Source organism: Lutra lutra, chromosome 3 (genome assembly GCF_902655055.1).
Source record: "Lutra lutra chromosome 3, mLutLut1.2, whole genome shotgun sequence".
Classification (NCBI taxonomy): domain Eukaryota; kingdom Metazoa; phylum Chordata; class Mammalia; order Carnivora; family Mustelidae; genus Lutra; species Lutra lutra.
The window spans coordinates 87,294,905-87,320,075 of record NC_062280.1 but is presented as its reverse complement, the minus strand read 5'-3'; positions in this window follow the sequence as shown (position 1 = coordinate 87,320,075).

Below are 25,171 nucleotides of genomic sequence, written 5' to 3'. Positions count from 1 at the left end.
CAGGGACCAAGGGCAACCAGCAATTTTAGATGCTGGCTTTCAAGTTTCTAAATAACGTGATTTAATTCACCTATTGGGTCCAGTCTTTCTCCTAAGTTCCTCTAGGAAGATGACACCATGATGAAGTAAAACAAGGTAAAATTTTTATAGAATATTGAAAATCCCATTTTGGGGGAAGGTGGATTTTTCCCCCCATTTCTCCATGTATAATGTCAGGTCTCAATTGTATCCAGTGTCCAGTCTCCTTTTATGTTAAATTCTTATTTTTTTTTAAGATTTTATTTATTTGACAGAGAGAGATCACAAGTAGGCAGAGAGGCAGGCAGAGAGAGAGGAAGGGAAGCAGGCTCCCTGCCAAGCAGAGAGCCTGATGGGGGCTCCATCCCAGGACACTGGGATCATGACCCGAGCCGAAGGCAGAGGCTTTAACCCACTGAGCCACCCAGGTGCCCCCCTTTTATGTTAAATTCTTAAAGAATTTAAACATAAGATGATCATAATGATGATCATAGTAATGATGAGATGATGATATAATGATAACAAGGCAGGCTAAAGGATACTGTTACATCACTTATCCAAAATGACCTGTTTAACTCTTGATCACCAGAACTGACTGTAAACTCTATCTCTATTTCCAGCATCTAGCTCCATTGGAATGAATGAATGTAGCACTTTAGCAGAACTATAGTAGATTGGACAGGTTGGCTATTTCAGCTATTAAAGATAGGGTGGAAAAATGGTTTTCCCAAACCTTATGTGGAATTCTGGAAAACTGTTAATGGTATCTCTACTTCTATTTTCCAGAAGAGAAGATGCTCTCAAGAAGGGACTATTTGACCCAGCAGAGAGCATTTCTCCCACACTGGGGCAGAGTTGATGTGCAGTAATTAGCCTGTTTTGGTCTAGGATGACTGATAGCGATTCCATGGACTGTATTGTGATATTAGACAAAGGTTCTTGGGGCAAAACATGATTAGAATATGTTCAACTTGATGACATGTATGTTAAGCCTATTGGCACATAGCAACCAATTTCATTGCATGACCTACTGGTTAGAAACATCAAAAGTAGGAGGCAAATCATTTGGAGAAGGGTTGTTTAGTGAGTTAGAATGAATGGAGTCTTTAGTGAGCACCGGCATCAAATTCTGTCCTAGCTTGTTGCTTGTCATGCCTTATTCTCCATCTGGGATGCCCAAGGCACTCTTTTTCAGGACACTTGACCTACAAGTCATATTTCAGAAACTACAGATTTGGTGCTTGCTGATGGAGTTTAGACTCTGAGGAGTCCGGCTGCTGGATTACATACAGACTAATGACCCATCAGATGCTAAAGGCAAAAGCTTAAAGTGCACTTGTGAATTAAACCACAGTATTGTCGGGAAGGAAGAATTTATTATGTCATTAAATTTAATTCACTAAGTTTTGCTTCTTTAGATGCACTGCGCTGAGGGAAAAGTAAGAAATTAATTTTAAACAAGCATTATTTTTCTTCTGCTTACCCAGGTAAAGGATAGCCATGTGATAGAGAGTATTTTATTGGGATTAAAAGAAGCCATTAAGAGGAATGATAAATTGTGAAAACTGGGCATGACTGCATAGCCAGGCATGAACTTTTAGATCAGAGACTGTGCTTCAGTTAGAAAACACAGAGGAAAACCAGCCTTGCCTAATTTAATGACACCCTGGGTGAAGTTTTCAGGATTTTGCATAAAATCTCGGAGGCCCATTGATACGAAGATGTCAGCAATAATCATAGTTGACGCTTAGAGTGTAATCTGAAAGTCAGAATGGACACAAAATGAAAATCAAGATAGAGGGTTTTTTTTTTTTTTTTTTGCTTCAAATCTAGTAATTATTAGGATATGAGGAAAATTCTCTTAATTTAAATATAACAATAAAACATAAAAGCATAAAATATGCGGTGTTGAATCTTTCTACATATACCTCATGGTTTCCTTATAGCAACAGTTAAATGTTGATAAATAGCAACTGAAAGATAAGTGAGGAAATTGCTGGGTGTTTGCACCTTTTGTCTTATCAATCAAAATAATCTGACCATCCTCACAGGGGGTTCTAAATGAATTTCAGTTGTATAAAGGTAAATACAGAAATTAGGCTTTATTGTATTGATAATGCCAGTTCTAATAATTGAGAGACTTTTAGTATTTGTATTCCAGGTAATGAATTTCCTATTAGTGATTGTTATGTAGTAGAATGAAAGAAAGAGTGCAAATCCTCAAAGAACAGATTCTGGTCATTTTTTTAACTGAATAAATTCCATAGCAAACAGCTTATGTCAAATAAGAGAAAAAAATTACAGCGGACCATTGAACAGCACAGGGGGTGGGGGTGGGGCTTAGAGGCACCCATGCTCTGGGCAGTGGAAAATCTGCATAAAACTTTTGACTTCCATGAAACTGAATTACTAATAGCTTACTGTTGATTGGAAACCTTACCAATAACATTTACAGTTGATTAACACATATCTTGAATGTTGTATGTATTATATACTGTATTCTTATAATCAAGCAAGCTAGAGAAAGAAAATGTTATTAGGAAAATCACCAGAAAAGGCAAACTACTGAAAGGGAGAAAATATTTGCAAATGACATATCCAATAAATAGCTAGTATCCAAAATATATAAAGAAGTGATAGAATTCAATACTCCCCAAAACAAATAATCCAATTAAAATATGGGCAGAACACATGAACAGGCATTTCTCCAAAGGAGATGTTCAGATGACCAACAGACACATGAAAAGATGCTCATCACTCATCATCAGGAAAATACAAATCAAAACTACAATGAGATATCACCTCACACCTGTCAGAATGGCTAAAATTATAAATACAAGAAACAGCAAGTGTTGGCGAGGATGTTGGAGGAAAAGGAACCTTTGTGCTGTTGGTGGGATTGCAAACTGGTGTGGCCACTGTGGAAAACAATATGGATTCTCCTCAAAAAGTTAAGGGTGCCTGGGTGGCTCATTGGGTTGGGCCGCTGCCTTTGGCTCAGGTCATGATCTCAGGGTCCTGGGATCGAGTCCCGCATCAGGCTCTCTGCTTAGCAGGGAGCCTGCTTCCTCCTCCCTCTCTCTCTCTGCCTTCCTCTCTGTCTGCTTGTGATCTCTGTCTGTCAAATAAATAAAATCTTAAAAAAAAGTTAAGAATAGAGCTACTCTACAATCTAGGAATCAGACAACTGGGTATTTACCCCCAAAATACAAAAACAATAATTTCAAAGGGATATATGAACCCTGATATTTATAGTTACATTATTTACAATAGCCAAATTGTATAAGCAGCCCAAGTATCGATGGATAGATGAATGGATAAAGAGGATGTGGTACATATGTACAATGGAATATTAATCAGCCACAAAAAGAATGAAATCTTGCCATTTGCAACCACAGGAATGGACTTTGAGGGCATAATGCTAAACAAAATAAGTCAGTCAGAGAAAGACAATTACCGTATGATTTCACTCATATGTGGAATTTAAGAAACAAAACAAATGAGCAAAAGAAAAAAACAACAACAACAAGGAAAGAGAGACAAACCAAGAAACAGACTCTTAACTATAGAGAACAAATTGATGGTTACCAGAGGGGTGGTAGGTGGGGGGATGGGGGAAAAAGGAGATGGGGATGAAAGAATACACTTATCGTGATAAGATAAAATTAAATAAAGCAAAATAAAAGTAAAATAACATGATAAAATCACTAGGAAGAGAAAATACATTTATAGTATTGCACTGTAAAAATATCCACATGTAAGTGGACCCACATTGTTCAAACCCATGCTATTCAAGCGTCAACTATACTGTGAAATAGGCCTGTGCTCAAGAAATTAAATATATTGTAATTTCATTAGTATTCTTTCCTATCACGGGATATGTAAATTCTGTGCTTATGGTGAGCATGGAAATAATAACCAATGGAGCACTTTTTTTTTTTCCCTTTATCCATTCATTGCTAAAGGTGATGGCTTTAATTTTTTTAAAGACAATCTGGTTTAAAAAAAAGACAATCTGGTTTAGAATTTTCCTTTTCCTTCCTTTCTCTCTCTCTGTGTCATGTTGGAGTCACAGGTTTGTTTTGGTTTTATTCCTGAAATTTTAATCCTTATTTTTTAAAGATTTATTTATTTATTTTAGAGAGAGAGTGTGTGCATGAGTGGGGTGGGGGTGGCAGAGGGAGAGGGAAAGAATCCTAAAGGAGACTTGTCTCAGAGTACAGAGGCCGACTTGGGGCTCGATTCCAGGTCTCTGAGATCACAACCTGAGCTGAAACCAAGAGTTGGCTGCTTGGGGCACCTGGGTGGCTCAGTGTGTTAAAGCCTCTGCCTTCGGCTCAGGTCATGGTCTTGGGGTCCTGGGATCGAGCCCCGCATCGGGCTCTCCGCTCAGAGGGGAGACTGCTTCCCTTCCTCTCTCTCTACCTGCCTCTCTGCCTACTTGTGATCTCTGTCAAATAAATAAATAAAAGTCTTAAAAAAAAAAAAGAGTTGGCTGCTTAACTGACTACACCACCAAGGCACCCTGAAATTGTTTTAATCTTGGATCATTACCAGGAACAACAGACAAGAAATCCTACCTTCTAATGATTTAATATGCTTAGTAATGCAAAGAATTAAAAAAAAATAAGAATAGTTTGGTGGTTTCAAATTTCAAGGTAAGGCACACCTTATTGGGAAAACTGAGATGGGAAGTTCCTCTGTCCTTTGTGGAGTTTGAAGTTTTTCCAAGTGTCTTACTCCACAAATCTGGGATGAGTATCTGGCCTGGTTCCTCTGTCAATTGTTTTTTTTTTCCTCTAAGAATGGAAGATTTTTTTTTTTTTAAGATTTTATTTATTTAGGGGCGCCTGGGTGGCTCAGTGGGTTAAAGCCTCTGCCTTCGGCTCAGGTCATGATCCCAGGGTCCTGGCATCGAGCCCCGCGTCGGGCTCTCTGCTCAGCAGGGAGCCTGCTTCCCCTCCTCTCTCTCTGCCTGCCTCTTTGTCTACTTGTGAGCTCTCTCTCTGTCAAATAAATAAATACAATCTTTAAAAAAAAAATTTTTATTTATTTATTTATTTGAGAGAGAGAGCACAGCAGGAGGAGCAGCAGGAGAGGGAGAAGAGTCTCCTCGCTGAGCAGGGAGCTTGATGGGCTTGATCCCAGGACCCCCGAGATCATGACCTGAGCCGAAGGCAGCCGCTTAACCGACTGAGCTACCCAGGTGCCCCAAGAATGGATGGTTTTAAGTAACACAGACCAAGGTTACCATGGCTGTCTACAGAGATTTCCTAAATAAACTCTTGTGTGCCCATTAATGGAGTGTCAGAAAGGAAATGAAATTCCACTCACAAATATCTCATACATTGGTGAAACTTGGTTTTCGTTTGTCTCTATAAAACTGTGGTCTTCATTGCCTACCTCATGAATTTATTGTGTGGGCTAATTAAGTAAATGTACTTAAGCTCCTGTAACAGTGCATAGAGTATAGAAAGACATTCTGTACTTTATACGTATTTATTTGTTAGCTCAGTGTTTCTCAAATCTTACTGTTCATAAGAGTTACCTAGGATCTTGTTAAAATGCAGATAAGAACTCAGTAGGTCTGGGTCGGGGGTCTGAGATTCTGCATTTCTAACAAGCTCCCAGGTGATGTGAGTGCAGCTGAGCCACAGACTGCACTTTGAGTAGCAAAGATTAGGGAGTGGTTTATCTTATCCCTTAGTTACGCTGTGAGTCTGGAGCACTGAGGTCTTAGCCCCGATGGGAGGGTTGTCTCCTACTGATGGTCTAGGAGCCTCTGAGAGAGCAGTTGCACGATATTATTTTATATTATTTGTTGCCCATAAACTCTCAAAAATCTGAAGGATTATACAATGCATCATAGAAATAATTGTAACATGTAATTCATCATCTTAAAGTCTTACCCATAATTCCACCCACCCTTCAGGTGATTCCCATTAGACTTTGGAAACCGTTAAGGCATTTGGGAGAAATGCCTCTTCTAGGGGAGTAGAGTTGTGTTTTGTAAATTCAAAAACCATTTTTGGCTTACACCACAAATAGCTTTCATGCTGAAGCCTACCTGCTGTGTCCCTGGGAAACCTCTTTAGGATTTCATTTCGGGGATGGTATTTAGCAAGATCCAGGTGCTTGCTGCCCCGGAGCAGGTTGCTGCAGAAATAAGACTTGCACCGTCATTCATCCTGTTTACAAGGTTTACCTACCGAGACCCTCGCTGCCCGCACTGTTACTTCAGGTATGTGGTTGTGAACCTTATCGATTGTATTCCCTATGCTGTACTTTTCATCCCGGTGACTTATTTGTTTTATACCAAGAAGTTTGTACCTCTTAATCTCCTTCACTTATTTCACCCATCCCCCCCACCTGAGTTTTGTTGTCAATCTCAAAAAGAATGGATTCTGAGAAATAGGGGTTTAGAAATTTGAGTTTCATGGGCATTTTATCCTTTTATTTATATTCAAACATTGTATGGAAAGTAAAACTCATCCTTGTCCTGGACTGAAGTAAAATACTATGAGGGAATAATTGTGATTTAAAGTCTGAATTTACAAACTCCAAGGACTGCCCAAACTGAGAGAGGGTGTGAGTTAATATTTATCCTGCACCTTGATACCTTCAGATGGAAAGTACTACACAAATATCAAGCACTTTGAACCCTGTGGAATTTCCAGTCCTTACCATTTGCTAACAGCGAGCTTCTCAGTGGTTTGTTATGGGAGGTATTCCTTTCGCAAGAGCACAGCAGTGCTGGCTTAGGCCGGTGTCTGAATTCTTTAGTAAAATCACACTTCTCACCTGTTTTCTTTTGTGGACTCTGCAAACTTTAACATGACCAATGACCTACGCTATCATTTTAGTCTACAGTATTTTGGCAGAAATTATATGTCTGAATAGCCGAAGTGAGAAAATGTGTTTGAAGTCGTGTCCCATGCCGTCTGTATAGAGAGTATATAACCCCTGAGGTTGGTTACAAAAATGTGAGGTTTTTCTTCGAATTTGGTGCCCAAGGCTAGGGGTAGTTGCCTCTCAGAGGTGGGTCTCAGGTGTGTTTTATATATATATATATATATATATATATATATATATATTTTTTTTTTTTTTTTTAAACTGTCAAGCCCAGGCAAGGAAAGGCAGCTCAAAGGGAGCTTTTTTGTTTAATTGGAAGATAATCCATAATGAATGACACTGTTCTCAAGGCAAAAATTCTACAAAAGAAATCTCTAACTTCAGGATCTTACCTGGAACCGTTGTGTACCAAGTTATGTTCAATGATATATTTTTAGAAATCCAGCATTTTAATGACCAGAGATCTACAGTGTAGGAAGTAGTCCATCAAACTGAGTCAATGGATTTTGATAGCACTCTCATAAAAATATGTAGAATTATCTGGTGACTTCAGTAAGTAGAAAGAACACACATACTTTCTCACTCATACCCATACTCTCTCTCTCTCTCTCACACACACACACAGGTTCTTGCTTCAAACTTCACATAGAAAACAAGTCTCATGAGAAATGACAAGGTTTTAAGAAGAATTAAACTAGAATATAAAGAGCTGATAAATAATTGGCAAGTAGTAAGCGGTTGCATAAGCACTTATACAACCATTTTGGTGTAGACCAAAATGTAAATCTCAGATTTCCACTGTTTCAACTGGATCCTTTCTCCAACCCACCTCAGATGGTGGATTATTTTCTTCCCTCAGACCAAAATAATTTCTTTACATGTGGTCAGAATACAAGAAACGGATATTGAAAAGTATCAGGGAATTAGGAGAAATAATTGTAAATTATTAATTCTGACCGTTAAACTAATGTGTATGGCAAATACTACCTTCTCACCTTCCCACTGACCTCATACCTTCTCACCTTCCCACTGACCTCATACTTGGTATCATAAATAGAAATTCAGAGGCTTTTTGATGTCTTTGCTTTACAGTAATCCTGAGATTATGATCCTTTCTGACTATAGCTTTAGACATTTTTAATTTTTTCTTTCCTTCTGATCATTTTTTACCATCAGTATTTGAATGTGGAACTCTTGGTCTTACGGGCTGTACTATGTATTTTTGTCTTCAAATCTTTTGAACATTGTGATGCTGGTTGTTGAAGCTTGGAGTTACCCAGGTGGTAGTTATTAACTGACGTGTCATGGTTCATGGTGAACAAGCTAGGTCAACAAACTTGTTTTTCATCATGGCTGGTTTTAATTTGAAAGGGAGCTTGTTACCTATTTGATAATGCTTCACTGAAGTTCACCTATTTCAGGTAGATTAATAGCTTGTTCAGGGATGAGGAGCCTAGGGGCCCTGTTGTAACTGTGTGCTGTAGGTTCAAGGTTCAAACTTGAGAAAGTAAAAAAGTCCTTGTTTTTCTTCCATCTATTTGCTAGGGCATGCCTTAGTGAACCTTGATACTTGGTAAGACTTGAATAGTCACAGGTTTGAGACTTTAGAGTAATATGAGGAGCTGTGTTATATAATTAAGAAAGAGATAGGTTTTGCTGGTACCTTCCAAATCACAAGACTTTTCAGTCTTGAAGATCATGGGGTTGGTGGAGATTGAAGAATAGATGTATCTAGTTTCCTGACCATTTTCTAGGAAAAAGATTAAAAATCTCTCTAAAATGGGATATTAAATTTTGTACAAATCCAGATACCATAGGGAGGTATGAGATTGAAGTAAAAATTGAGGAAAAAGCTGTTCATGTTTGAATCTAATACATGATGGTAACATATCAGTAGTTCCTTAAATGAATGGCTATTTAGGTACACATATAATATGTTGAAAAGGGGCACCTGGGTGGCTTGGTTGAGTGTCCAACTCTTGATTTCAGCTCAGGTCATGATTTCAGTGTCATAGGATTGAGCCCTGAGTCAGGTTCCACACTCAGCATGGAGTCTGCTTGAGTTTCTCTCCCTCTGCCCCTCCCCCTGATCACTCTCTCTCTCTCTCTCAAGTAAATAAATAATTCTTTAAAAAAGTATGTTAAAAATTTTGTAGTAAATTATTCACTGAAGAATCCTCTTCTTTTTCAAAAGTGGAGTTTCACCATATTTGTTTTAGCCATTCATGCATAGATCCTTGGGCACAAAAGATGTATCAGCTAGCTCTGTCCATCTGGAGAAGAAAAAAAAATTCAACCTGTACTCTCTTCATAACATGAATCTTATGACTCTCGATGTAGCTGAAGTTCCCACTCAGATTTTGCTCTTGAAGCATTTAAATTCAACACTACTATTTGAAGATTAAACCACAGTGGAAATATTAATGATGTCTCTGTGCTGAAAACAGCTTGGCAATCTCTTAAATTGATAGGTTTTTAAAGAAACTCTCCATTTCAAATAAAGATCTGATATCTGGATCTCCTAAACAGTCTGAAATGTAGCTTACCTACATGGATTGGCTATCTAAGAGCTTGTAAACAAATTCATAAATTTGTCATGCTGATTATAGTGTTGGCAAACACAATGGCTGATCATGTTATAAATGTTTATCAACACCCGCACTCACCCACCTGCTAAGAGGTGCTACGCTTTAATGAAATTGTTTGAATATCAAGGCTGGTTGCTAAGATACAATGTTCTTGTTACTAGGGATGTGATGCTTGCAGATTTCTGTTATCAAATAATGATTAGAGATGTGCTAACCTCAAGGTGCTCAGTGCAGTGAAAGGTTTACTGAGCTACAAATTAGTAAACTGTCTGCTTGAGCAGGCACTGGCAGAAGAAACATGTGCCTCATCCATACATGACTGGCATTTTAAAAGAAGAGAGGACAGGGAGCGTGGCCATGAATGACGGGTCCTTGAGAGTTTGCCATGAAAGGTTTACCTACTCTACTGCCCAGGATGATATATCTTTAGCCAGCTGGGGAATTTATTGAAATCCATTGCCAATAACTCCTTCCTTTCTTATGAAAAATCCATTCTTTACATTTCTTTTTAATTGCTTGTTACGGAATTATTAACATTAAACATTAAATTTAACATTAAGTTAAACATAAAAGCACTAAAGTTCTCTGTTATGAGAAAGAAAAGTAAATCAAAGTGTAATCCCACACAATGAAGATACATTTTAACATGCACACATTTTCAGGATGATGCCAGATTTGAGAGACTTATTGGTATAAATGTCTTATTTAGCACGATGAATTCTGCAAATAATGACGCAGACTGTTTTCTATTGAGAATGCAATCCTCTGGAATATTTAATCTAATATAAAGTATCATGTAAGTGTTGGAATATTTCTCTTTATTTTCACATTATTGCAAACAATATAGTGGAGATGACCGAAGCTGTGTTGTGTACAGCAGTCTAATTGTTCATCTTGTTAAAGTAGCAACTGTGTTGCGGTATTTTACCTATATTGGGAATGTTGTGAGCACCAAATTTTCACACTGAAAATATTTCTATGATTTTATGACAGTCCCTGGAATTCCCAAGGGCTTTACTCGTGACTAGTAATATTTCAGAAACGTGTGGGCAACTGTACTTCCGGTGTCATGTATAATTTTTACTCTTGTTACTTTATAAGAAATTTCAATTATTAGGATCACAGATCTGATGGGTACTAAATTGACTCTGGAAAGTTCCCTTAAAAATTGAAATTGTATACCTATTTCAATAATGAAAGTGTTAAAATAAAATGATATTTAGATATAACAGCTGGCCTTCCATTAGATCAGGATCACGGTGAGAGCAGAGACTCAATCTGTTTTGGCTCACCTCTGTATAACCACCCTCCAGAAGATGGCCTACATAAAGCAGGCACCTTATCAATCGATGACTGATAATTACATCCAGAAAATTTTGCTAACGTCCATAGCAGATACACATGACTTTGCAAGTTGAATTTTCCTTCCCTCTGTGTAGAGTACAAAAAGATGGAAAGAAAAATGTGACGTTTTATTTTACCTTTGTGAAATAGGTTTTGCATATCCTACTTTTATAGATAGGAAAGCAAAGTTCAGAGGAATGAGATAATGAATTACTCAATGTCACACAACCAGTGTGAGGCAAAGCTGGATCTTTTGTAAGTCTAGTCCTGTTTCCCAAACCCCAACTACCTCTCTGATAATGTCAGACCTGAGTGGGGGAAACAGGGCAAACCCTTAAGTAGACATAGGTGAGAGCACATTTAAAGGCAGCAAACATTATGTGTTTATTTTGTGCCAAATGTACAGGCAGGTATGTGAAGGATAAAAAACAATAATTTATAAAACCCTTGGCCGTAAGACGTTTCGGTTTTGAAAATGTGGAAATATGATGTGTTCACTTTAAAGAACTTGAAGACTAAATATGAATTTCAAGGAAAATATATTTAGCCTGAGCGCAGAGAGACAGTTCTCATTCGACACTGAATGAGGTTAGGAGGAGGCATTGAAAGGATGGGTGTTTGGGCGATGTAGTTTTGTTACCAACAAGACCTGGGTTTGAATTCTTGTTCTGTCACATCCTGGCTAAATCTGGGCAATTTTCTTAACCTGTATGTGCTTTTCTTGTTGCTATTGTAATTTTCCCATGTGGATTAAATTGGTTTTAGTAAGGTAATGTGCTTAGAAGCAGTCAATAAATATTCGTTATTTTTTAAGATCTATTCATTGACTGTGTCCTACAAAATTGAACTATATTACACTTGTTTTGGCCCAAAAATTGCTTCTGAAGCTTAAATTTCACCTCTTTAATGAGATACTTACCTTGTTTTTATACTGTCCAAAGATTGGTTCAATGAAACTGATTCACATTTATTGATGAATACAAAAGACCCTTTGCAAAAATGTCTCCATGTTCTCGTGTGACTTTTGTGCTTCAAATAGACTTCTAAGAGGCACATGGTTAATTATAGCTGGACAGAGAGACACGTGGAAGTGTTGCTTGGGCGGGAGTATGCTGTCATGCTGGGAGTGACTAGTGCTGGGTGGGCTTATCTGGAAGAGATTTGTTCTCTTCCTGCTCAAAGGGTTCTTATGAAGCTTAAGTGAGAAGCTAAAGCTGCATGTCAAAAGTGGCATCCAAAGTCAAGGTATATCAAATTATAATATCCTCTATTCCAAGGAGGAGAGAGTAGACAAAACCCAATCTTTCAGTGTTCTCAGGACTGTAAAGCTTACCAGTGATACCACACATATTTACTTTTGTTGGAAATTCACTGTTGTGACATTCAGCAACACCCGCTCTCCATTTTCTGTTTTATCATAATTCGATGCTCTTTTCTTTTTTCTGAGCCTTCTTAATGCACTCGCCAAATATTTTATCTTTAGTCTAAATTAGAATGCCGAATATTTGGCCTGCTGGCTCGGAATGTGGCTTGTCTAAGTCCAAATGGTCTCTACCCTCTAATTTTTCAGGCTAGATTTTAAAATGCTTCTTATTCACCAGTGAGAAACTTACAAAATGGGTTATTAAAAAAAAATGACACCAGTGCCACTTAGAGAATGTATTCTATGCACCCAAACCCTCCTTGGTCATATTTAGAGATTCCCCCTAAATATAGTTGTGCTGAACTACCTCCATATAATTCAGACCATGTCGAAACACAGAGCCCTCTCAGTGTGGGGTAGTGTGGGCATTTTGTTATCTACAGCAGCTGTTGGCTCTTTTTGAGGAGAAAAACCTACTTCTGTTTAAATTTGTGTTGCATCGAGCGAGTTGTATTGCTTGCAATTATATGTGGCTCAGAGCTGTGTCACGTGGCCTGACCCGCTAGAACTTGAGTTAATGCAGTCCACATGGGGTGCTGAGTGACACACATTAAAACATTCCACTTCTCCACGGAACTGTGGGAGCAGGTGATTTCTCTAAATGGCAGACACTCCCAGGCTTGTATTTTAAACCTCCACCACTTTAGCTAAAAATATCTTCAAAAGCCCACCCAAAACACTTCCCTTGGTTATTTTTGCAAATTGTTGGGTGATTTACAAAAGCAGGGAGGGAGGCACAAGGGGAAGTTTTGAATTATTTACATAATTTGATGGGATGGTGCCTCCCTTAAAGAATCCACTTGGTGTAAGTCACAAATTTATTTACTTCACATACTCAAGAGTCCTAGAGAGGCGACCTAATCATGTAATTATTAACTTGCTGCTTCTTAGATTCCAGCAAGTTGATAGTTATATTTCTCATCAAACTAAACTTAAAAATACCACTTATTTGAAAATTACTGTGTCCCAGCAAACAGCCCTTATAGGAATGCACACTATTTTTACCAATATATTTATTTCTCTCTGTGAGAATAGTGAGAACCGTTGGTCCTGAATTCAACCTGAAGTGTTTGGCTATCAGTGATAAAATCTGATATTGGGCCTTTCAGACATTTTAACGTGATTCCTTCAATGGTCAGTGAAACACATTGCTAGGACATCTAGATCAGCATTCTTCTTTTTTGGTGAGCAAACTGACCAAATCAGAATCTGACATGTAGTCCTGGTTTCTCCAGGCTTAAGCTCTAACCAAGTGAGGCAATTAGCCAGAGATATGGTGAAAAAAAGAGATCTTTGGAACACAGGTCTGGGAATCCCAGTTTATACTCTTCAAATCCCAAATCTACATACTACCCAGTGTAAGTCACTTAAGCTCTCTTGAGGTTTTCTGTCTTCTATAAAATTGGATGATGATATTATGCACACTGTAGGGTGCTTTTATGAAGGAAATTAGCTTAATTGTGTGAAGAGTCCTGTAAAATGTTTGATCTATAGGAGGCGTTCAAAGCAAGTCAGCTGCCATTAGCTTTGTTAAGTTTAATTAGAGGAAGATAAAACCAATAACTCTCCACTTATAAACTGAGTAAAATAAATTAACATGTTTATATGATACTCCAAGATCTCTTTTCCTTCTTCTTTTCTAGAACTGTTTGGAGCCCCATTGTACTGTGCAAGTCAGTTCTTCTGGGCATTAATTTTCTGAGAGATCCTGTTATGGGCTTTAGAGCTTTTGCTTTTTTTTTCCTCTTTAATTAATAAAGACTGTTGATCTAAAGTATTTCAAAATATGAAAGGCCAGAGACTAAATGCCACAGTAAGGCAAGAAATAAAACGTTTGCTTACCTAAGGCATTAGTTTTCATGATGTAATATATACATTTTTAACCTAGTGTCATCAAGATCTCCAACACTGACTCACTGAAGACAAAACGTCAGGTTAATTGAGCTTATCAAGAAAGGTAGTGATTTCTCAGAGTATCTATTAATGATTGAATAATTTATCAGTTGTAAAGTGCATTTGTCCCAAGATATGTCCAGAGTAGGTACAGCATAGGAAATAATGCAGCAAAAATATAATTCTAATGAGTTACCTTTGGTTGCTATTTGACATAAAGTAAATATTGAATGGCTCTAGTGTTTTGGAAATTTACTTTTGCCCGTAAAGAAAAAGATATAACTAAATTAACAATTATGCTTATTTCTTTTAAATAGAATATATGTTGATATGGGATGTTTTTCAGTCATGTCTGAGGACATGACTTTATCCAATTTATCAACCACAATTTTCTCTTTCTGTGGAGATGAAATTAATATCATTTCTACTCTGGGTAGTTTTCTTTCTTTTCTTCTGACTTTTGGGGTACTTTTCCCTTAAGTTAGATAATAGGATTTTTATGCTTTGCTTCTATAGTTAGGCTTTCTTTAAGATGCTTGTTTATACTTAAATAGCATGTTCTAGCAATGAAATAATTCCCTGCACTTCATGTAACATCACACTGTTGAACCTGAGCAGCTTGGATCATCTGTAGACCCACAGCACATGCTCAGTAACTTGGTATTAGATGGATGAATAGATGGGTAAAAGAAACAATGAAATAAAGGAAACAAGTCTGAAGGAAAAAATTGGTTCGTCAGAATGCTATATACCTTTCCAATTGTTGTTATACTTTTCACAGGTATGATTTGGGCTGTTTTGATTTTAAGGTTCTCCTGGGACATGTGACCTTACGTTAAATATAGGTATTTCCTAGATTAATAGTAAACTTGGTGAAGTCTCCATTTAAAAATTTGAATCCATCTCCCACCCGTAATACATGTGGATCACTTGAGTAAAAGCTATGGTGTAAGGAAAGGCAGGATGGTTGGCGAGATGGGGCTGACTTTGTCCCAAGACTTATGTGAATGAATGATTTTACTCCTGGAGCACTGTGCACAGGTGGAAGTCTGGATATAAAAATAGAGACCATTGTGATTTTTGGTAACAAATCATATTTATTAAAACACATATGTTAAATATATCTGGGTGTGTGGATGGAAATTTGCTTTGGAAAACTGGTTCTAATTTGGAAAGAGCTTCTGGTAATGTCTCTATTTTCCTTGTCACATCTGCTGGCCCTTACCAGTGAAGGGGAAGTTGCTGAAGGGAGAACTGCCTCTTGGTGGAGAAAAATCTGGGGAAGCCTGGATGTAAAAGCACACGGCCTCAGTTACAATTTTTCTTCCTAGAAACACAATTTAAAATATACAAGAATAAGCACTCTGTTTAGGTAACATCTATTCTAAATCCTTTCTTTTATAGGTGAAGAAACTCAGATGTACTGAAGTTCTATTGCCTGGCCCAAATGGCACAACTAGTTTATTGGATAGAGTATCAACTGAGGTCTCTTAATTCCCAGGTCAGTACAATTTTTGTACATGACATTGCCTCTTCATTTATTATGAAAAGAGTCAAATGATACATTTCATGGAGATGGAGACATAATTAACATGGTATAGATTTAGCATTTTCAGTAGTAGTGAAACATTTGTACTAATGATGTTTTAGTGCCAAGGAGAACGATTGGAGAATGGCAAAAAAACCCCAAAAACTAAAATAAAAAAAAAAAACCCAACCCTAAAATACAAGAACGTATAATGTGACTGGGATTGAAATAATCATCTGCTTAGAAAACCGTGCAAGAAAGGACATACCCAAAACTAATTTTTTGCTCACAGAATCCAAATTGTGCAATTCACATTTGAGAGAGGAGTGGGCCTGTGGGGAAGTGAGACTTCAAGTAGAAAATGGCTTTTGAAGGGAGAACAATCTTTGCATAGTTGGGGAGGAAGAAGTACATCCAGTTAGGGGGAACAAACCTGATGTGAAAGTGTGTGTAGTACAAATGTGCCTGTCACAATGCTCCACTGCTGGTGGCCAGTAGCCAAGGGTCTGGAAAAGGGAGAGTAGATTCTGTTGTGTAGGGAGACAGGAGATTAAACTACCTAGTACATTAGAAGTGCATAGACTTCTGAGTCAGATAGGCCTGGGTTTAAGATAGCATCTATTATAACTTGCAACTCTGCCCCAGTTACTAAGCTCTCTGAGCCTCAATTTCCTCATCTGCATGATAGACATCATGTCCACAGGGTTGGACACCTACATATCAAGCATTCCAAGAGCCTCCCACATCATAGGTGTGCAGTAAACCTGTCCCTTTATCTTCTTTATCCTATTGGTTCCTCTCTAAGAAGTAACATAAAATTCTGAAAACACGGATTCATTTAAAGATCTATATTAATTCTTTATGGAGTCCACTACTAAATTGGCTCTGGGAATATTATAGATATGATGTGGATAACTGTCCAGGGCCAGGAGCATGTTCTGTGGCAGCACTGTAAAGGCAGGCATAACCAGGACATGTAGCTGGAGGATACAAATACTTCATCAAATTAATATTCTGTCCAATTGTATTAAGCTAACTGTTGATATTAATTTGTAGAGAGAAATATTTGGTGGATCTTTTATTTTAGCCAGGAATTATCTGCAGAACATAACTCAAGTATTTAGCCAAGAACTATCTGCAACACATGACGTAAGTATTACATTATGCATCCAGAAGGTGATATTGAACAATTCCAAGAATATGAATTGCTTTTATGGACTAGTCAGCTTTATGGGCTCTTAAAGTCTATGAGGTATATCTTTGAGTATCTTTTGGTTGATACAGTTCCCCTAAGTCTTGCTTCTTTCTAACTGAATAAGTGTGCATAAAGAGTTATGACTTCCGTGAAGGGTCCTAACTTCTTTGGAACTTTTACCTGAGGAACTTGATGGAACTTGATCTGAGGAAAATGTCGATTCAAATGGATTATAGTCATGGGAACAAATTTGGTTGAATTTTAAGGATCTTATAATTCTATAAACTAGCCCAGTCTCTCCCTTTTGGCTATTTACTATAGGTCTGTATTTGATTGTTGATGGTGCCTGTCCTATGGGAGTACTTACTATAAGCATTCATTGGCTACGTCATTATTGATGACCATTTAAGGATTTGGATGACACCTGTAGCTTATTGAGATACATGCAACAGTTTTCCCATAGGTTTGGAAATACCAGGTTATAGGTACTTTCAGTTATTCTGATCTATGGCTGTGGACCTAGGTTTTCACAAAATGGGGTCTATTATACAATCTTCCTCTTTTCTATTTAGAGTAATGGAGGTGGTTGAACCAATATCATAAAATAAGTATTAATATAATCCTGCCAGAAAGCTACTTCTTATAGCCAAAGGCTAAACTTTAATACAGGTTTAAATGCAACTCATATTAAAAAGATGAGAATTAAGAAGAGCAAAAAAGAGTAAATTAAAACAAATTATAATTTTAACTCAGGAAACTTTAATACAGAAAGGTTTTTATTTTTTTTTTGTTCCTATTATTCAGTTTCCCTTATTTTCATGACCTAGATTTTTTCCTGTAACAACTAAGGCATTCAAGGTGAGGTATCCCTATGTGGAGGTGTTTTGGCTCTATTCTATGTAAATATTCTATATTTTCCAGAAGTTATAATATAATTCTGTGTTTGATAATCTGGTGCAATAGGCATTGTTGTGGTAAGAATCTTGCCCTTGATGGAAAGTAATGAGACCACATTTGTTCCTTTTTCACTTTTGATTTGGAAGATGTAAATGCAGATGGTGTCTTGGTTCTTGGGGGCTTTCCTCTCTGACTCTGTGTGTTGAAGGTTTTTTCAATTTTATTCAAAGATTTCAACACTCAGGAGCACAGCAGGCACTTATACCTAGTCTTCTCAGAGTTTATGTTTAACTGGGGAAGGGCTCAGCTGATGAGGATAATATAAAAAAAATGCATTAATGAATTAAATATTCAACGTATTTTTTCTTTTAATCTTGAGATTGTGCATGGTGATAACTTCTGGGCTTGAGTAGAGAGAAGGATCTCTCCATTTTTTTATTCCATTAATTTTTCCTTGTTTATTAGCATTTTTAAGATCTTTCTCTTACAAGGTTTTTTCCTTTCCTTCAAAATTCTCTGTATTTTTCTTCACTTTTTTTTTTTTTTTTTTTTTTTTGAGAGAGAGCATGCACACATGTGTGAGTGAGGGTGGGCAGGGCCGAGGGAGAAGAGAGAATTGTAAGCAGGCTCTGTGTCCATAAGCTGGGTCTCACAACTCTGAGATCATGACCTGAGCTGAAATTGAGAGTCAGATGCTTAATCAACTGAGCCACCCAGGCATCCCATCTTTCTAGTACCTTCTCTACCAGACATCATATGGTTAATTTCTAGACTGTTTTATACTCACTTTTATTCAATTTACCTTTACTGTGACATAATTTTCATCAAGAGGAAAAGATTTAGGAATTGCCTGTGTCCAGCTGAAAGAGGGATGAGCTGTGTAACAAAAATCTTCAAAGTTCCAGTGGTTCAGTAACAAAGCTTTATTCTCACTCCTGCTCCTCAGCCACCATGGGCCAGCAGAGGGGTTCTGCTTGCTGTGATTGTTCAGGTCTCCATGCTGACGGAGCCACCACCATCTTGCACATTTCTGGACTTAACACAGGAAGAAAGTGATGGTTGTGAGAGGTAGTGAATTAGAAATTAAATATTCTATCCTATGACACATTTACTTATATTCTCAACACATTGGGCAGAACTCGTCACATGTTCCTACATGACCCAAAGGGAGGAAGAAGTATAATCCTCTTATGCCTGGAAGGGATTGGACTGGAATTGCATTAAGTACCATAGCACGAAGCTTGCCAGGCTGCCTTTGATCTTAGTTGAAGGTTATAGATCACAGATGGAGAGACAGTGAGGTTTGGCTTTATTTAGCAGCTATGAAGATAACTGGCATCTGACAATGTCTACCATGTGATGTAGCCAGTTAAATTCCACCATACCTTGGACAGTCCAATTTAGACTCCAAGTACTTGGCATCATGCTAGCTCGGTTCCAAGAGCGGAGAGAGTATGACCTAAACCTATGGCCTATGATAAACACAGATTTTGGGGCCAGAGTCCCAGATATGAGTCCTCAAATCTGACATTTACAATCAATGTCTTCTTTGGAGAGTTATTTAAGTCTCTGAACATTAGTTACTTCATCTTCAAAGTAAGATGATTATAACAAAACAAAACAGGCTCGTTGTTTACCCCTTCTCCCACCTAACTGAACTGTAAGCTATCTGAGAACTGAGATTTTTGTCTATTTTGTCACTGAATAATTTCCAAGTTCTTAGAATATTGCCTGATACATAGAAGGTACTTAGTAAATAAATCCATGTTGAACTAATACATGTATGTATGGGATTTTTATTAGCATCAAATGAGTTCATGGATCTGAAATCCATTACAGAGTATTTGGTACATATTTAGGGATCAATAAATGGTAGATGTTTTTACAATTCTGGATGGACATTAGGAGGTAAATTGAGGTTGCAAATCATGGGGGAAATCTTTCCTAGGTATATTCATAGCAGAATGTATTTCAGGGAAGACCCAAGGACAAAGTAAACTGTGTGGTCAGGTTAGAGGTTCAATCTGATTTTAAACTAAAAAAAATTATTTCTATCCTCAAAAACATAAACCAAATATGGGACATTCTTATTACTGGCATTATTTTATAACTGTCATAATTTTGTAACTTTTCTTGGGGTCAAGACAACCTGTCACAGAGTTGTATCCATTGGGACTTCTCCAAAGGCTGTGGGGTTGACATCTGTAGTGGTCAGGCTTCATAATTTTTCCCGCAATGATCCATCCATCCATCCAATTCAATCAATATTTATTGAGTACCTGCTTTATGCCACGGAATGAAACTTGGTTCTTGAGTTTTCTTTTATTATTTTATTTTCTGTTAGGTTAACAGAGATTTTTAACTTTAGTATTGCACAAAATGATAATTAAAGATCTATAGTTTAGATTATGACAGGACCTTTCTGGTAACCAAAGTGTCATATCATATAATTATATGGTCTTGTCCAGAGAATAATGATGTATTTGGAACATTTAACTAGGTAAGCTTACATGAACCAGGGAACCAGTAAAGATTCTAGCAAAGATGGGGTGATTATGGTGCCAGTCCTCTAGTTCCATCGCTTTTAGAAGAAGAGTTTGATCTGATTAGCTCTATCACTCAACTTTCAGTGCTAAGTATAGCTAAATGTCATTTCAAGAGTTTAAACTTGAGGAATTTTAGGAATGTATTTTTCCTTTTATTTTGATTATTTGTAGATGGTTTGGCACAAATACAAAAAAAATTCTCTGCTGTATTTATTTATGATACGTCTCTGTTGGGGAACAATAATCTTTCTGCTTCTTAATCTAAATTGAACTGCAGTATACCAATAAAACAAGTCACAACATACAAAGTAAATTTTCTCTGTATAAATAATTAACTCTTCAAGATTTATTGGCCTTTCTCTATTTCCCCCTTTCTCTGAGTGGTGTAATCCAAATAAAATGTTGCATTTATTCTGATCTGATAAAATATTCATAAAAGAAACCACTACCTTTGAATTTGGATTAAGAAACTACGAAGAAAATATGATTATAAATGTTGACCTTTGTCTAAGTACTACCTAAAGCTTATTAGCTGAAAACAACCATCTGCAGGGAATCTCCTTCTACTTTACCTTTATTTTGCTCCTTGGTTCTTATTAAAACTCTCATTGACTTTAAACTACTACATAATGATTTTGAGACAAACAAAAGTGAGTGATTAGTTTGTATTTCCATCATGTATACACTAGGCTAAGTAAGCCAGGACTGGGCTAGAAAATATTCTTGGATGATCTGGGTGGCTTTGAAAATGATGAGGACAATCAGGAAAAATCTGTCCCAGATGAGCACATTTTGTTGATGTAGAAGTGAGATTTAGAATTGTGATTTTGATCTTTTATGGTTATTTATTGCTCTTTGCCACATGGAGATAAAAGGGATCTGTATTAATCCTCAGCATAAACTTGCCTCATGCCCCTTGTTGTTGTTGTTGTTGTTTTTTCATGAGTCCTAGGACAGTAGGTATATCTTGTATCTTGGTTTTGGCTCTTGTCTAGGTGAGAGGATTCCAGCAAGACTGAAGGGACTCTGGTGTCCATCTAGGAACTGGAGTTTACTATGAGATGGGTTCTATTGTGAACATTCTAAAAACTCAAAATTCATAATAATGATGTGATGTTCTTAAAAGAGGCAGGTCTCTGATGCTCCTTTTACTCCCCAGAGAAGTTCTAAAATGAATTATCAAAAAAGCAGTTCCTTCATTGTTCTCTGGAGTATGTCAATCCTGGGTGAACAAATCTTTGTACTTTGGCTTATTTTATGGTAAGTTCCTCAGTTCAGTAATGAAACCACCTGAGCCTATGAGGGAAAGCTTCTTAGAGAAATCACCAGATATCAGGAGGTCCGGGAGTCTAAGGATCACCCCTGACTGGTGAGAATATTTTCACTGGATGGTGTCACACATATATTACAATGCAATTAAAATGATTTTTCTTAGAAGCTCAATATTTTATTTTGGGATCATGCCCTTCTAATTATTTTCAGGCAAATGTGTGCTTTCTTTTATAAAATTATGGTAAGAATAAAAGGCAGCAAAGTAAAGTTTTTAACTATGTAGGTGCCTTAATTTTTGCTTCAAACAGGCCAATACAATGTGAAAGTCTGGGAACCACTGAACTGAACAACTTCTGATCTAGAAGGGGCCCATCAGTCCTAAATGCAGTCAGACACCTCTCTCCTAATTTCAGGTGCTGACTGTCTTGGTGAGGCTCTGTGTCATCACCTGTCCCAGCCCAGCCTAGCCAAATGGGATTGGGGATGTCAGAACTCACTGTTGGCCCAAAGAGGATCTGAACCAACAGGAACTGACATAGCCTTTTACAATAAGCCCAAGTGTCAGCACTTGACTGCCTTGTTGTGAGATAGACACATTTTACTGTTAGCATCAGGATTTTGAGTCATACTTATTTTCTGACCTGGATGAGGCCTTCCGTTTTTCAAAATAATTTTCCTTCCAATAGTAAGCAGGGACTGAGTATCTTTGGATGAATGAAAAATTTTCAAAATAATTTTCCTTCCAATAGTAAGCAGGGACTGAGTATCTTTGGATGTTTTTCATTCTGCCTACAAAGTGAGGGCTTGCTAAACCCTGGAGAAAGATGGAAAACTGTGTCTGGGTATATATTTTATATTTTAAATTATGTGTTTATTGAGGAAATGCTAAGGAATTTGGAAGTGAGTGGATGAGAAAATAAAAAGAATTTATACTCTTATTCATCCAGACATGGCAGCTGTTAACATTTTGTTACACACCCTTTTGGTCTTCTCTGCACATGTATTTATTAACTTGGATCATACTGTATGTACATTTTGTAATCTGACCTATTTTTGATATTTTATAATATACAATGAATATTTCTTTAATCTTTTATCAGTCTTCAGCAATATGATTTTTAATGGCTGCATAATATTCTATTTTATAATCCCATCTTGTTGCATATTTGGTTTTGATGAGTTTCCTGTATCTATTTTGATATATATATATATGATTTTACATATATATATATATAATATATATATATTATATATATATATGTATATTTAGGATGGCTTTCAAAAACTAAAATTACGGGGTAAAGGATACAAATATTTTTAAAGTCTGAAGAAAGATTTGAACACTTTCTGAAAGGGAACAATAAAAGTCAAGTATCATTTTTGAGAACTATAAATCACAATCCAGATTAAATGTCTGGCAAACGACCATTCATATTTTCTGCGAAAATCCTGAGAATTTGAGAAAGGGACAATGTAAGGAAATAAAGAGCCAAGCTATAACATAAGTGTGACCAGATAGGAATGGGATAGAGCAGAGAATTATTAGCTTGTTAGTTCCTGTGAGGAAAATGTGAATATAGATGATCGCATTTGGTGATAATATCTGTGTTTACAGGATTAAGAGCAGCCCCAGAATAAGTAGTCCAACAAAGTGACACAGGATTGTTTAGGTCTTGAGTGAATAAGTTAAAGTTATATATACTGAAAACACGCCACTTTCAACCTGTGTTTCACACAAAATATAAGCTACAGATTGGTGGAGAGCAGTTGTTAATGCTTGAGTTCAGTTGACAAAGGTTTTATTCAACAGGTGCCTGGAGATAAAATGCATGTCCGATATCAGGTTTCATGTAACTTATATCTTATTTTGTTTGCGACCTTAACCTGCACTTTTCCACCTCCACCTTAACCGGTGAAACATGATAAGAGCGCAACATGCCGAGTGAGCATCCCTCCACCATCCGCTGCTCCGTACACAATTTGATCACACCTTTGGCTTTGCGAGCTGTAGGCATGACTTCCTGTTAAATTACCACCCTGCCAGAGATCTGATTTTGGACCGAATTTCGTGTGTTTGAAGTATTAAACCACTATTTACCAATCTCTAGTGAGAAGCCATCAAATAATTCAAAACAGCGGTACAAATACTTATATGGAATTCTAGGTAGAGCCAAATTAAATAGAAGTACATCTTTCTGAAAAAAATTTGTGTAAGCATAGTTCAAAAACATTCCCTGTGTCCTTTTCAGTAAATGAAGGCAGGTTATCATGAATTTATTTATTTATTTATTTATTTATTTATTTATTTTTATTTATTTTTTTTTTTAAAGATTTTATTTATTTATTTGACAGACAGAGATCACAAGTAGGCAGAAAGGCAGGCAGAGAGAGAGAGAGGAGGAAGCAGGCTCCCCGTGGAGCAGAGAGCCCGACGTGGGGCTCGATCCCGGGACCCTGGGATCATGACCTGAGCCGAAGGCAGAGGCTTTAACCCACTGAGCCAGCCAGGCGCCCCTTTTTTTTTTTTTTTTAAAGATTTTATTTATTCATTTGACAGAGAGAAATCACAAGTAGGCAGAGAGGCAGGCAGAGAGAGAGGAGGAAGCAGGCTCCCTGCTGAGCAGAAAGCCTGATGTGGGGCTTGAACCCAGGACCTGGGATCATGACCTGAGCCGAAGGCAGCAGCTTAACCCACTGAGCCACCCAGGCTCCCCTCATGAATTTATTTTAAATGCGTTTATTTGGGACACGTCTGAACTTCAAAAACTAAATGTATAGCCTGTGTGACCCTAGGAATACATAGCCATGTGCTTCTCTATTTAGACACAACACCCCATGCACAGCACAATCAGTGCTTCTCTTCTCCTTACTTGTTTCCAAGCGTTACTTTCCAATTAGGCTGCGGACCTGGTGAGATCTGGCTCTGAGTCTTAGTTATCTGTTTTCTGAGCTCCTGGTATGAATAGATATTTGAAACCTGTTTTTTGAATGCATGCTGCCTATGGAGGTTGTTGCCAACAATCTAAATGCACCTGAATTCCAGAAACGTTTTGTGATTACTTATTTTCCTTTCTCTTCTTACCTGCTTTTGAAGATAGCATGCCCAATACACTCTTCTAAGTTCCAGTGACATATACTACAACTTGCACATCCGTGTCTTGAAATGAGGGCAGGATATAACAAATATCCATAAACACTTACTTGACCCTTTCCGTGGCCCGGTATACCTCTCTAGCCCCTTAAGACACAGAAGGTAGGAGGACTTCCCTTAACCCATGGGAGTTGAAAATTGAAAACACACACACACACACACACACACACACACACACATAGCATTTCTCAAATTGTGGTAAGAAATCTCATGTTTTTTCTAAAAGCCACAACAGCTTCATCCTATGTCTCCCAACTTTGCCTAGGCACAAAAAGAGCCTGGCGATGTCCAGCTCTTAACTACCTTATTCCAGAAGTGATCCACGTGACAGTCACTCAGTTCAGTGGGTAGAAGTAGTCACATGGGTTCAGTCAGACTGCAAGGGAGAATGACAAGTCTTTCCCTGTGCCAAAGAGGGATAAGTCCTGGAATTGGTGAACATTAGTGACTTTAAAGACTAAAAC